General features: G+C 35.8%; 1 protein-coding gene across 2 annotated transcripts in view; it reads left to right on the top strand.

The window, feature by feature from the left end:
* Window positions 1-10,167: 10,167 nt before the first annotated feature.
* LOC115211706 (Down syndrome cell adhesion molecule) overlaps window positions 10,168-15,453 on the top strand; it is a 292,593-nt gene continuing 287,307 nt past the window's right edge. For both annotated transcript variants that reach the window (XM_036503303.1, XM_036503304.1), the window contains exon 1: window positions 10,168-10,189. The gene's annotated coding sequence lies outside the window, so the exon portion shown is untranslated. The remainder of the gene's footprint in view (window positions 10,190-15,453) is intronic.

A 15,453-nucleotide genomic window follows, 5' to 3' on the forward strand; every position in this document is an offset into this window, starting at 1 on the left:
CCCGGGTTCAGTCCCATTGCGTGGCACCTTGGGCAAGTGTCTTCTACTATAGCCTCGGGTCGACCAAAACCTTGTGAGTGGATTTGGTAGACGGAAACTGAAAGAAATCCATCGTATATATGTATATGTATAAATATATATGTGTGGGTGTGTGTGTTTGTCCCCTCAACATCGCTTGACAACCGATGCTGGTGTGCTTACGCCCCGTAATTTAGCGGTTCGGCAAAAGACACAGATAGAACAAGTACTAGTCTTACAAAGAATAAGTCCTGGGGTCGATTTGCTCGACCAAAGACGGTGCTCCAGCATGGCCGCAGTCAAATGACTGAAACAAGTAAAAGGGTAAAAGAGAGAGTATGTGAAACAAGGGTTAAATCTGAGAACATAAAATAAATAAATAACATATATACATACATACATACACACACACACACACACATATATATATATTTGATTAATGACAACGATCAGTGGGAAAGTGAAAGTACTTTAGCGGTAAGTTATCAGCTATATACCATACGTTTTATTATCTAATATACATACATACATACATATATATATATTATTGTATATATATCTAATATATATATATATAATATATATATATATAATATATATATATATCTATAATATATATATATATTTAAGTTTCGGCGAGTAGCAAGTAATCTAGTTAACATATGGTTGGAGGGCTTAGTTACAGATGTGCCTTGTTTGTAGATGATATATATATAATGGTTAAAGGAAAAGAAAAATGCACATTGGATTAAAGAATCCAGATAATATTCCGTGTACCGCTTCATTCAGAGGGTACCGAAATAATAATGACGCCTAGATGATATCTGATGAAACGAAAATCCTGTAAATGCTGCCGGTATGTAAGGATATATAGTTTTTCAATCCACTTCTAAATCTTCGGGGGTTTTACCATTGACTTGTCTTAATCTAGAATAAAAGGATAAGGAAGGAAGAAATAAACGGAAGTGTGCAGAGAGGGGAACTGCAGAATAGAAAAAGATTAGATGACGTAGATATTTCCATGCCAGGAATTACCAATAACCATTTCAAAACAGTATATTTTTCAAATTTCTTAAGGTTTAAGCCAATATTCATTGAACCCTCCGTTGTGTTTATTCAAATTTTATGAGTGATTATGTTCTTCAGTCTTGTTTACAGATGAGCGGGAGATGACTGAGATGATAGGTAACAGCCGACTATCAGTATTCAGAAACTATGAGCCGTGACATGTGTGCGACGCGTAGTTTCATAACAGCTGTGCTGTTGTTTGTGACCATGCCACTTAACACTTAATAACCCAGTTCACATAGATCTAAGTAGGTACCGTGGAGTGAGTGATATACGGCTTATTTTTGTGAGCCGTGTGAGAATGATAAAAACTGACGAATGCTTCATTTAGTTTCTATGCTTTGCTTTGTACGCTTGATCATGGTTGTAGCATAGAGATATAAAAGTGTAAACTACACAAAGCTGATTTGGCCTGATACACTACATTAAGACAAAGAGACATCAGTGATGACCCAATGACTGAATGAATTAATGAACTCGACATAAATATACGCGCGTGTGTGTAGTGAGTATGTGTGAATGATATTTGCCTTTCAAGTCAATTAATACAGAATATGTATAAGTGCGTAAGTATATATATATATATATATATATATATATACATATATATATAAGTGTAATTGTGAAAACAGTCTTCTGTGTAAATTTTCGGCCTTATATATCATCTATTATTCTTTTCATTCATTAATTAGTCTGAGGAGGGCGGCGAGCAAGCAGAATGCTTAGCAATATTTCTTCCGGCTCTTTACGGTCTAAGTTCAAATTCCGCCGAGGTCTACTACTTTGCCTTTCATCCTATTGGGGTCGATAAAATAATCACCTGATGAATATGATGCAGTCAACTCACACTCCCTCTAAAATGTCGGGCTTTGTGCCAATAATGGAAATAATTAATTAGTTTGAGAGAGCGAAGCCAATAGTATGATGTGTGAAAGCCATCCATAGCTTGAACTTCTCTTTGAAGAAAGCGAGTATTCCAGAATGACACTATTTAGAATCTAGAATTCCAAGTGCTACAATAAAATTTAGCGTACATCAATATTTCTATATACAGTTGATTTCCTTTGTTTTGTGTCTAACATGGAATAAATCTTGATGCAGCAGCTGTGTTGTCCCAGATGTGTGACCCGCAAGTCAAAAACTACCAGAGACTTCAGAATTTAAAGAGCTTCTACCAGACCTACCGACAGATTATATATGTGTGTGTGTAAGCACGCGCGTTTGTGTATGCTTATGTGTATGTATCTGTGTGTGTGCGTGTGTGTCTCTGTGTGAGTCTGTGTGTGTGTGTGTGTGTGTGTGTGTCATTCTCTTTGTGTTTGCCTCCCAGCCACTGCTTGACAAAGGGCGTTGGTTTGTTCATGTTACCCTAACTTAGCGGCTAGGCGGAAGAGACAAATAGAATAAGTACGAAAATAAATACTGGGGTCGATTTGTTCGACTAAACCACTCAAGATAATGCTACAGCATGGCCACAGTGCAATAAAGGAAAAAAGTAGAATATACATATATATATATATATATATATATATATAACTTTTATTGTTTCAGTCATTTGACTGTGGTCATGCTGGAGCACAGCCTTTAGTCGAGCAAATCGACCCCAGGACTTATTCTTTGTAAGCCTAGTACTTATTCTATCGGTCTCTCTTGCCGAACCGCTAAGTTACGGGGACGTAAACACACCAGCATCTGTTGTCAAGTGATGTTGGTGGCGACAAACACAGACACACAAACATATACACACACATTCATATATATATATATATATATATATATATACGACGGGCTTCTTTCAGTTTCCGTCAACCAAATCCACTCACAAGGCTTTGGTCGGCCCGAGGCTTTAGTAGCAGACACTTGCTCAAGTTGCCACGCAGTGGGACTGAACCCTGAACCATGTTGGTAAGGAAGTTACTTACCACACAGCCACTCATGCGATCCATCCATATCTATATCAATAAAAACTTGCACACACACACACACACACAGACACTCACACACACATATATATGCATGTTCGTATGCATGTATGATAAATGCATTAGATCTTGAGCCCAGAGATAGATAAGCGCGTATTCAGAGAATAAACAAATGCAGGGAGAAAACCCTCACCCACTCACGCTGTGGATGGATTAGCGTTTAAGTAAGTCATAGGTCCAGATGCAAAACTGTATTTATAATATGGGAATTAATCTTAATCTGGTGCGTGTGAAAGGTCTTACCATTGACCTTGATCCCCGAAAACAGCTGATAATAACTTCCACATACAAACACACACACAGAGAGGAACGCATACACATACGCACACATGACACATACAGACACGCATGTGTGTATGTTTTTTTATGTGCGTGTTAAGCGATAGATATAGAAATTAAGTTCAATTTGAAGCAGGTGAACACACAAGCATATATATAATATATATATATATTATATATATATATATATATATATATATATATATATTATTTCTTTTACTCTTTTAATTTTCAGTCATTTGACAGTGGCCATGCTGGAGCACAGCCTTTAGTAGAGCAATTCGACCCCAGGACTTATTCTTTGTAAGCCTAGTACTTATTTTATTGGTCTCTTTTGCCGAACCGCTAAGTTACAGCGACGTAAACACACCATCGGTGTTCAAGCAATGTTGGGGGGACAAACACAGACACACAAACATATATATACACACACACATATATATACATACATATATATATATATACATATATATATACATATATACGACGGGCTTCTTTCAGTTTCCGTCGACCAAATCCACTCACAAGGCATTTGTCGGCTCGTGGCTATAGAAGACACTTAACCAAGGTGCCCGCAGTGGGACTGACCCGGAACCATGTGGTCCGTAAGCAAGCTACTTACCATATCGCTACCCCTACGCCATATATAATATATATAATATATACATCATACATATATATATATATATATATATATATATATAATATATATATATATATATATAATATATATATATATATATCTATATATAATATATATATATATATATATATATATAGTAAGCATCGTTCATATATATATAGGCTGTGTCATTTCAGATATTTGGTGTTAAGAAAGACATCCCACAAGATATACTGAGATTTTGGCATGTTGTGTTTGCCCTTTGTACGTCGTATTGAATAAAGATTAGTATTAAATCCATCTTCCGTTTCCTTCATCTATTATAAACGCAACAAACACAGCGGATTTCCTGATGTAGATCCAGTGAAAATGATATCGTAACTGTGGATGACGTTAGGTGGCCCAAGAGTGAACATGCTTTAACTGACATACTAATGAACATATACCTAACACCCAAACAGTTACATATAACCGGTTGTGTGTGTGATATGTGCACGCACGCGACACTATGTGTGTGTTTGTGTATGTGTATGTGTGTATGAGAAGTTCAGTATGTTTACATAAGTATGATGATATAGGTGCATATATCCACACATACACACATATACTTACGAATATGCATATATATTCATATATATATATATATATGTGTATATATATGTATGTACATATATATATATATATATATATATATATATATATATATAGGTGCAGGAGTTGGTTTGTGGTAAGTAGCTTGCTTACCAACCGCATAGTTCCGGGTTCGATCCCACTGCGTGGTACCTTGGGTAAGTGTCTTCTACTATAGCCTCGGACCGACCAAAGCCTTGTGAGTGGATTTGCTACCGGGAAACTGAAAGAAGCCCATCGTATATGTATATATATATATATGTGTGTGTGTGTGTGTGTACTTGTTTGTGGATATTTTTGTGAGTCTGCGTTTGTCCCCAGACATAGCTTGATAACCGATGGTGGTGTGTTTACGCACCGTAACTTAGCGGTTCGGCAACAGAGACCAATAGAATAAGTACTAGGCTTACAAGGAATAAGTCCTGGGATCAGTTTGCTCGACTAAAGGCGGTGCTCCTGCATGGCCGCAGTCAAATGACTGAAACAAAGAAAAGAGTATACTACACATATATATATATATATTACTACATATATATATATTATATATATATATAATATGTATAGTGCATGCGTGTGTAATATATGTGGGTGTGTATGTATCTATCTATCTACACACAAGCATAAAGTTAAAACAAAAAGAGATACGTCTCAGCTTCGATTTCTACCGCCTGTCTATTGCATGTCTTAACTCAAACCTAAATCTGTTTCTACGTGAAAAGCTACGCATAAACTAAGTCCAGAAACAGATTTTCGTGTTGCTATTAATAGATAAAGGTATATTGGCAAGGCCATAATATTATCAAATATCTATCCAAGTATTACATAATTCGTCACGGACATAACAGCGATAATGGTGGTGTTATATATATATATATATATATACATATATATATGAATGCCGTCCGGAAACTGTAAGAAAAAATGTATTCGAGTAGAAAAATAGAGTGAGTAGAAAAATAGAGTGAGTAAAAAAAAATACTAAAACCAATTACAGATATTATATTATAAATTGACACACTCTTTTATTCTTCTTATTCTTTTATAGTCATTTGACTGCGGCCATGCTGGAGCACCGCCTTTAGGCGAACAGATCTGCCCCAGGCAGGGCTTATTCTTTTTTAACCCTAGTACTTATTTTATCGTTCTCTATTACCGAATTGCTAAGTTACGGGGACATAAACACACCAACATCGGTTGTCGAGCGATGGTGGGGTGACAAACACAGACACACGAATACATACATACATACATAAATACATATATACATACATATATATACATATATATATATACATATACATGTGTATATATATATTATATATATATATATATATATGTGCGTATGTATGTATATACGACAGGCTTCTTTCAGTTTCCGTCTACCAAATCCACTCACAAGGCTTTGGTCGGCCCCAAGCTATAGTAGGAGACACTTACCCATGGTTCCACATTGTGGGACTAAACCCTGAACCATGTGGTTGGGAAGCAAGCTACTTACCACCCAGCCAATCCTGCGCCTATATGCAAGTACATTATATGTTCGTATGTGTACGCAAGGCGCATGGTTCAGTGCTTATAGCATCAGGTTTGCAATCTTGTGGTAGTAAGCTCGATTCCGAGCTGTGTGCTGTGTTCTTCTGCAAGACACTTGATTTCACGTTGCTCCACTTCACTCAGCTGTAGAAATGAGTTGTGACATCACTGGTGCCAAGCAGTATCAGCTTTTACCTTTCCTGTGGATAATATCAGTGGTGTGGAGAGGGGAGGCTGGTATGCATGGGCGACTGCTGGTCTTCTATGAAACAACCTTGCGCGGACTAACGCCTCGGAGGGTAACTTTCTAGGTTCAATCTCATGGTCAGTCATGACCTAAAGGGGTCCTCACCGTTTACACTTATGTTACACCTTGTGATCAGTATATACAAAGTAGCACATTTCTGCGCATTCATTGAAACATTGAATGTGTGTGTGTATGCATATATGTATTTATGTGTGTATATGTACGTGTCGGTGTATGTATGTGTATATGTATATATATATGTATATATATATATTTATTATATATATATGTATATATATATATATATATATATATATTATATATATATATATATTGAATATATATATATATATATATATATATATATATATATATATATATGTATATATATATGTATGGTGTGTGTGTAATATATATACGTCATACATATACATGCTGCATACATGACATATATTTTCATTTGTGAATATGTGTGTGTTTGTGTATGTGTGTGTGTGTTAAACTAGTTAAATTCATAATATTTTATATGCACATACACACACATATATACATATATATATATATATATATGCACATATATACAAATAATGTATGGGTATATAGTGATACATTGATTGACTGATTGATTGATTAATTAATTAATTAATTAATTAATTAATTGATTGATTGATCGATTTGAACTTGGGTAGTCTAAACACTTAAATCATTTTTATTGCATATATTTTATTGAGAAGAGACAGAAGACACCATTGTTCTCACCAACATTCGACTCTGAGTTGGAGAGGAATTGAACGGAGCACTCCTTTCCTTTATCTCTCACTCCTTCTTTCTCACTCTCCTCTCTCTTTTTATCAATCGCTGTATATCTGTCTCATCCTTCCTCCTCTCTCCGTTTCTTTCTCTCTCGCACACGCATATAGACACATACAAACCTCAGACATAAGTACTATACTTCCGGTCTGGTATTCGTCCAACCAAAATAAAAATTTACGAATGTGTCAATTTTTTGCTTTTTTATCTTATTTTGGTAACTATGGTAACAATGTAATTAAAAATATCCACTTCATCACCCTACACACATACAACCCTTATGCATATATTCTATTCTACTCTAGGTACAAGGCGCGAAATTTTGGGGGAGGAGAGCTAGTCGATTAGATCAACTGGTATTTAATTTATCGAACCTGAAAGGATGTATGGCAAAGTCGACCACGGCGGAATTTGAACTCAGAACGAAAAGACAGACGAAATACCTATTTCTTTACTACCCACAAGAGCCTAACCACCGAGGGGACAAACAAGGACAGACAAACGGATTAAGCCGATTATATCGACCCCAGTGCGTAACTGGTACTTATTTAATCGACCCCGAAAGGATGTAAGGCAAAGTCGACCTCGTGGAATTTGAACTCAGAACGTAACGGCAGACGAAATACCTATTCATTTTACCCACAATGGGCTAAACACAGAGGGTACAAACAAGGACAGACATAGGTATTAAGTCGATTACATCGACCCCAGTGCGTAACTGGTACTTAATTTATCGACCCCAAAGGATAAGGCAAAGTCGACCTCGGCGGAATTTGAACTCACACGTAACGGCAGACGAAATACCGCTAAGCATTTCGCCCGGCGTGCTAACGTTTCTGCCAGCTCGCCGCCTTCCCCTACACATATAATATTTGTCTAATTATGTAGTTACCATAGATATCTAATATCATATATACAATATACCTGCATACACAAACAATTTTCTGTGTCTGCGTATTTGTGTCTAAATGAAAGACTTAATATTATTTACCATTGTCATCAATGGTAATGTATTTGATACTTATGCATCACGTATCCGCCCATATATTTGTTCGTATGTACACACACACACACACACACACTCACAAACACATCCCTCTACTATCGCGGGTGTTACGTTCCAAAAACTCCGCGATAGGTGAAAATCCGCGAAGTAGAAACAGTACTGTGCTGTATATTTTCATAATTTGTATATATCTATTCTATTATTAATGCCAAACAACACCACGGTGGAATCTTAAATAATAAGCCGCGAAAGGTGAACCTTGCTTCCCAGCTACATGATCCCGGGTTCAGTCCCACTACGTGGTACCTTTGGTGAATGTCTTCTACTATAGCTTCGGGCCGAACAATACCTTGTGAATGGATTTGGCAGACGGGAACTGAAATAAGCCCGTCATGTATATATATATATATATATATATATATTATATAGTATGTATATATGTATGTATGTATGTTTGTATGTATATGTTTGCGTGTTTCTTTCAGTTTCCATCTACCTAATCCATTCACGAGACTTTGCTCGACCAGAGGATATTGTAAAAACGCTTGCCCAATGTGCCACAGAGTGGGACTGAACCTCGATCCATGTGGTTTGGAACAAGCTTCTTACCACACAGCCACACCTACGCTTATAAATATACATATACATGTATATATACAAACACATAATTACATAGATTGATCAATAGAAATAGATAGATAGATAGATAGATAGATAGATAGATAGATAGATAGATAGATAGATAGATAGAATTAGATAGATAGATAGATAGATAGATAGATAGATAGATAGATAGATAGATAGATAGATAGATAAACAGATAGATAGATAGATGGATGGATGAATAATTTATATGATGTGCTTTTATATCCATTAGTTAAATGCTAACGATTCTAGCTCGTCATGATCAAATATAATAAATGTATCTGGTGGCAAGCTACAAGCGGTGACAACGATCACCACCACCTCACAAAACTGTACCACTAACAGCACACACCCATCGTTAACCAAACGCTACATAAACAACTGGAACCTTTTATCTTCATTTCATTGCACGTATAAAATCAGTTGGTCTATAAACAGAGCACTCATTTCTGAGCCAATCCAAATTACATATACGATATATGATGCATATATATATATGTATATATATACATCATGTATATACATAGAGAGAGAGAGAGAGAGAGTCAGTGAGAGAGAGAGATATGCATATATAAGCATGTATATATATATAACATATAATATATATATATATAAATATATATATATACATACACATATATATACATATATACATGTATAAATATATATATATAACACTTGCTATGCGAGTACATCTCCATAATATATATATATTATATGTATATCATATATTATGTATGTATGTATGCATGCATGTATGTATGTATGTATGTATGTATGTATGCATGTATGTAGCTGTGTATTATATTTTGTCTAATTTTCCGCTTGTTATTATTTCGACAATTTTTTTCCCTTTGTTGTGTCCTTTCTATTCAACCCTTAAAATATATGCATGTATATATATATTTATATATATATATTATATATATATATATATATTATATATATATATATATTATTATATATATATATATATATTATGTATATATATACATAACACATATATATACATATATATATATATATATATATATATATATATATATATATATATATTATACATGTATGCCTTATTCACCACACAAACTCACACATACACACACACATGCACACACACACAACACACACACACACACACACACTGAAACATCGTGTCGGTTGTAGATAGATGCTGAATAAAACAAACAGGTAACCAAGGCTTTAGGCTAATTATCATCACTGACATTGACAGTCAGCCTCCGTTGCCAAGGTTTCACACCGAGCATGGGATAAACTGGTATACGTAGGTGCATATGCCGAAACATCAATATACAGGAGGTGACCAACATATACAAATAAATGCAGAACAGGTAAGCAAGTAATAGAAAACGCACATATACACCATAAAAAAAAAAGAAGAATGGGGAGTGTGGGTGTTCTCGTGGTTATGCTCGTTCTGGTAGTGTTGTTTTTGAGTTGTTTATTGATCTTTAAGCGCACCTTGAAAATCGATGTATATTTTCTCATCACTGAATATTTTCTTAAAGGACACAAGCACATACAATCGCACATATGCACACACGTAAACGCAGAAAGGCTCACACATACACCTAAACGCATAAAGGCACACACACACACAGACACACACACACATACACATACACACACACATACACATACACACACACACACACACACACACACACATACACACACACGCACGTACGCACGCACATGAAATCTGGGCGATTGAGAAAGACATATAACGACTGTGTATATTCATTCTATGTACATGTATATATGAGTGTAACTGTATACTTAATGAACATTTTATTCCGTATACACTCAAACACACATAACGCACACACACATACACACACACATACATATGCATATATATACATATACATACATATGCATATATATATATAGATACATACAGACATACACACATATATTATATACCGTGTATATCTGTATGTCCAGGTAAGTATGCGTGTGTATGTATATATGTATATATATATCATCGTGATCACCGTGACCGACCAGGCTATCAGATGTTGCTACACATCGCTGGTCACAATGCGCTTCGCATTGTTTTAGCCTTCAAATGACACCACCTCGCTGGCTAAGCGAGCAGGCGTATATATATATATATATATGTATAAATATATGCGGATGTGTGTATATATATTCATGTGCACACACGCGCACACGCACATACACATATGTTATGTATATATATGTGTGTATAGATATATACATGCACAGCCACACACATACACACACACACACATATATATATACATATATATGTACATATAGATATACATACATATATATATACATACATACATATATATATATATATATATATATATATATATATATATACATATACACACCACACACATATATATGAGAATGTGTGACGGTGTGGTTTATGTTTGTACAGATACATATGCATATATTGGCATATTTACAAATGAACACACGTACCTATAAGCATACATACAAGTATATAGTAGCTGTGTGGTAAGTAGCTTGTTTACCAACCACATGGTTCCCGGTTCAGTCCCACTGCGTGGAACCTTGGGCAAGTGTCTTCTACTATAGCCTCGGGCAGACCAAAGCCTTGTGAGTGGATTTGGTAGACGGAAACTGAAAGAAGCCCGTCGTATATATGTATATGTATATGTGTGTGCGTGTGTGTTTGTGTGTCTGTGTTTGTCGCCCTAGCATTGCTTGACAACCGATGCTGGTGTGTTTACGTCCCCGTAACTTAGCGGTTCGGCAAAAGAGACAGATAGAATAAGTACTGGGCTTACAAAGAATAAGTTCCGGGGTCGAGTTGCTCGACTAAAGGCGGTGCTCCAGCATGGCCGCAGTCAAAAAATGACTGAAACAAGTAAAGAGAAAGAGTAAAGAGAAATATATTATAATATATATATATATATAACATAAGGGACTAAGCCATCTGATATGGCTAGGGACATGGCAGGGTGGTGGGGGTGTTACTGTTGCATTTAGCCCCAGCGAACATCAACGTCGCCAGATAGGCTTGACCCATCACGGCGTCCTGATGGGTGTCAAGCCTATCTGGCGAGTTGATGTTCGCCTGGGGCTAAATGCAACAGTAACACCCCCCCACCCTGCCCTGTCCCTAGCCATATTCAGATGGCTTTAGTCCCTTATGTATGGAGATTACTGTCTATCTCATTAAGAATTATTATTGCTATATATATATATATTATATATATATATATATATATATACCCACAGACAGACAGAGAAATAGATGGATAGATAAATAGATAGATAGATAGATAGATTGATAGATAGATAGATAGATAGATAGATAGATAGATAGATAGATAGATAGATAGATAGATAGATAGATAAATAGATAGATAAATAGATAGAGAGATAGATAGATCTAAGGGCATAGGGATATTTTGCCAGTAATAGCAGATATTTTGGGTGTTGCTGACTTACACAAAATATAACTTTCTGTCGATGCCTGTACGTTAAAAGTAACTGGCAGTCTCCCTCAATCCATAATCGACTTTGGAAAGGAAATTATAAAACGATGCATTAGATAAAGTAGTCATATACTTTCTAAAATATTGGACGGTCGCTTATGAAGTTCCTTTGATTATAGGCTTCAACGAACAAGGTCCACATGGTGTAAACAACAATAAAATCGGACCCTAAACTCGGTAGAAGTTGGTATACGGATGATATATTAAGTGGTCGCATTGCATACCTGGCCCTCACTCAATACAACTTCAATGTTATGAAAAGCGGAGCAAAGTCCATTCTGGCAAGTCATGGTCTTTTATTCTTAGAATAGTGTAGGGTGTTTGGCACCTTTCAAACTTAATTGGAATGGTTCTTAGTGAGCTAATGGCAGTCTGCACACCAAATCATACTTTCTTTTTGAATGGAGTAAATTTGCATATTCACAATATATCTATCGGTATTTATGTGTATATATATATATACATATATACAAATATATATATACATATATGCATATATATATATATAATATATATATATACATGCATACATAGATACATGTAAATATATATATACACACATATATACAATACATATATATAATATATATACATATACATACATACATACATATGTATATATATATATATATATATATATATATATTATATACATATTGGTGTGTATGGGGAGAGTCATTCTGTTTTAATGCCTTATTAATTAACACACGCACCAGTTCAATTTCCACTCAATTATTATTTTTTTTCTAAAATCGTCGGTGTGTCTTGCAACTTCTTCAATAGTTCTGGCCTGTCTGCTATCACCGCTGTGTTCTTTTTGTTTGTTTGTTTGTTTGTTTGTTTGTTTGTTTGCGTGCATGTGTGTGCTTCAGTGTGCATATGTATAGACATATGTATGCATTATGTATATATATATGTATGCATGCAAGTATGTATGTATGTTATTTTGTATGTATGTATGTATGTATGTATGTATGTATGTTTGTATGTTTGTATGCTGTGTGTGTATTCTTATATATATATATATATATATATATATATATGTATGCGTGAGTGTATGTTAGTATGTATGTTTTCCGCATATTCATGTGTTTGTGTGTTCATGTTTGTATGTGTGAGTGTGTGTACCACTGTCTCATGTGTGCGTGTTTGAGTGTGTCTATGTGTACAGGTTTGTGTGACTATACTGCGTCTGTTATGCATGGATGTGTGTCTCCACGTGTCCTTGTGTATGTGTGTGTGTGTGTGAAATGTGCCTGCAGGTCTGTGGTTACATGTTTCAGTCTTCTTTTGTGTATGTATGTGTGTATGTCTGTGTGTGTACTTGTCTGTTGGTATTACTTATGTAACATATATATATATCTACATATCTATCTGCTTACTTACACATCAATTATAACACATCAAAAGGATGTATTATAATACTATTCTGCAGCCATGTCAACAAACCAACATATACATACATGCATATATATATATATATATATATATATATATATATATACGTCTACATAACAGCCTACTAACAAATCTACCTGTGTATGTATAAACTGTAGCTATGTAGGTAATGGAGTATCACTACCTTTTATGTATATTTTTTATCAAGCACTGAGGATGTTTCATTTATGAGGACGTACCCCTTTATTGAGTCCTTCGGTTGCTTCGATAAAATGCGGATGTCAAATTGACCCAGTGTGCCTTCATGCTGATCTTTAGCATGTTGGTAGAGTATGAAGGACTGTTTTTTGTCGCCATATCGTCTCAAATGGTTATCTACTCTCTCTGCAGTGCTTCTAGATGTTCCACCAAAGTATGTCATATTCTTGTCTTTACACCTAATGGAGGATAGTCTACTAAGGTCATGATTTTCTAGGTAGTTACAGTCATACCTTAGTTTAGGGAGGAGGCCCAGTTCCCTCGTGTTGACTTCGCGAAACTAACTCATTCTCACCGATAATCTCAATGCATTTTTCTCAGTAAAATCTATAGATGGGTAGAGTGAGACCACATCCATACTGCCCATTACACAACCTATGAGGTCGTTGGAGTGGTTGCAACTACTGATTCTACTGAGAAGATCGTGCGTACTCACAAAGACATCCGAGGACATTTCAATGAGTGATCGTAACACCTGTGAAAGGAAATAATTGCTACAGTTATTCGCTACACAAACTGGCCGGATTTGGGTCCCCATAACAAGGTTTACATAGAGTTTATGGTCCTTATGTAACCAGTATAGCGTATTGTTGAACGCTTGGAAATTTTGTGCATTCAGTTTCTTGGCTTGGAGTATGTGCTCTACATTCCCATGTGTGCATTGAGAAGTTTTTTTACTCTTTTATGTTCCTGTGGTGCAACTTCTCTCATGCTACTGATGTGTTGTTGCATAGTCTGGACATAATTCTGTGGGCTGTCTATTGGCAGCCTGCCAGACTTGTCCGTAATTCTTTGTTCCTAATTCGCTATTTCAGTTTTTGTAGGCCATTGGCAACAATTGAATTGAGTTGGTGGGTCTCCCCCTAGTATGTTTTGTAGTGGTTTTGAAGTGTCAGAGTCTAAGATGTGCCGGAGTCTATCTCTAACTAAGGAAATTTTTGCCTCTCTCTCACAGTCAGTCTGTGGTGAGATATATACCCTTTTGCTGAAGGGTAAGAGTGGGATAGAGCCCTATCATGTATGATTTGTTGTTGGGGTTATAGAAGACATAGTGTAGCGTGCTACTGGTGATATTATCGTTGTGGTTGTTGTTACGGTCGCTGGCATTGCTTTTACTGGTGGTGGTGGTGGTGGTGGTGGTACTTGTGTTGCGTTCATTGTTGTTTTTGTTGTTTTTGCTATTGTTGTTATAGTTGTTGTTGTTATTGTTGTGGGTGATGTTAGTGTTTGTGGCGGTGTGGATGATGTGGTTGGCATTGTTGTCTGTGCGTGGAGTGTTGCATCTATTGTCATTGTTGTTGTTATCAGCTCTATTGTTGTTGTTGTTTTGGTTTCGTATGTTTGTGTTGTTGTTGTTGATGTAGTAGTAGTATTGTCCTAAACTGTGGTGGTGGTGGTGGTGGTGGCATTGTTTTTCGGTGTCCTGGCGCTGAAGT

This window comes from Octopus sinensis, linkage group LG5 (assembly GCF_006345805.1).
Source record: "Octopus sinensis linkage group LG5, ASM634580v1, whole genome shotgun sequence".
NCBI lineage: Eukaryota > Metazoa > Mollusca > Cephalopoda > Octopoda > Octopodidae > Octopus > Octopus sinensis.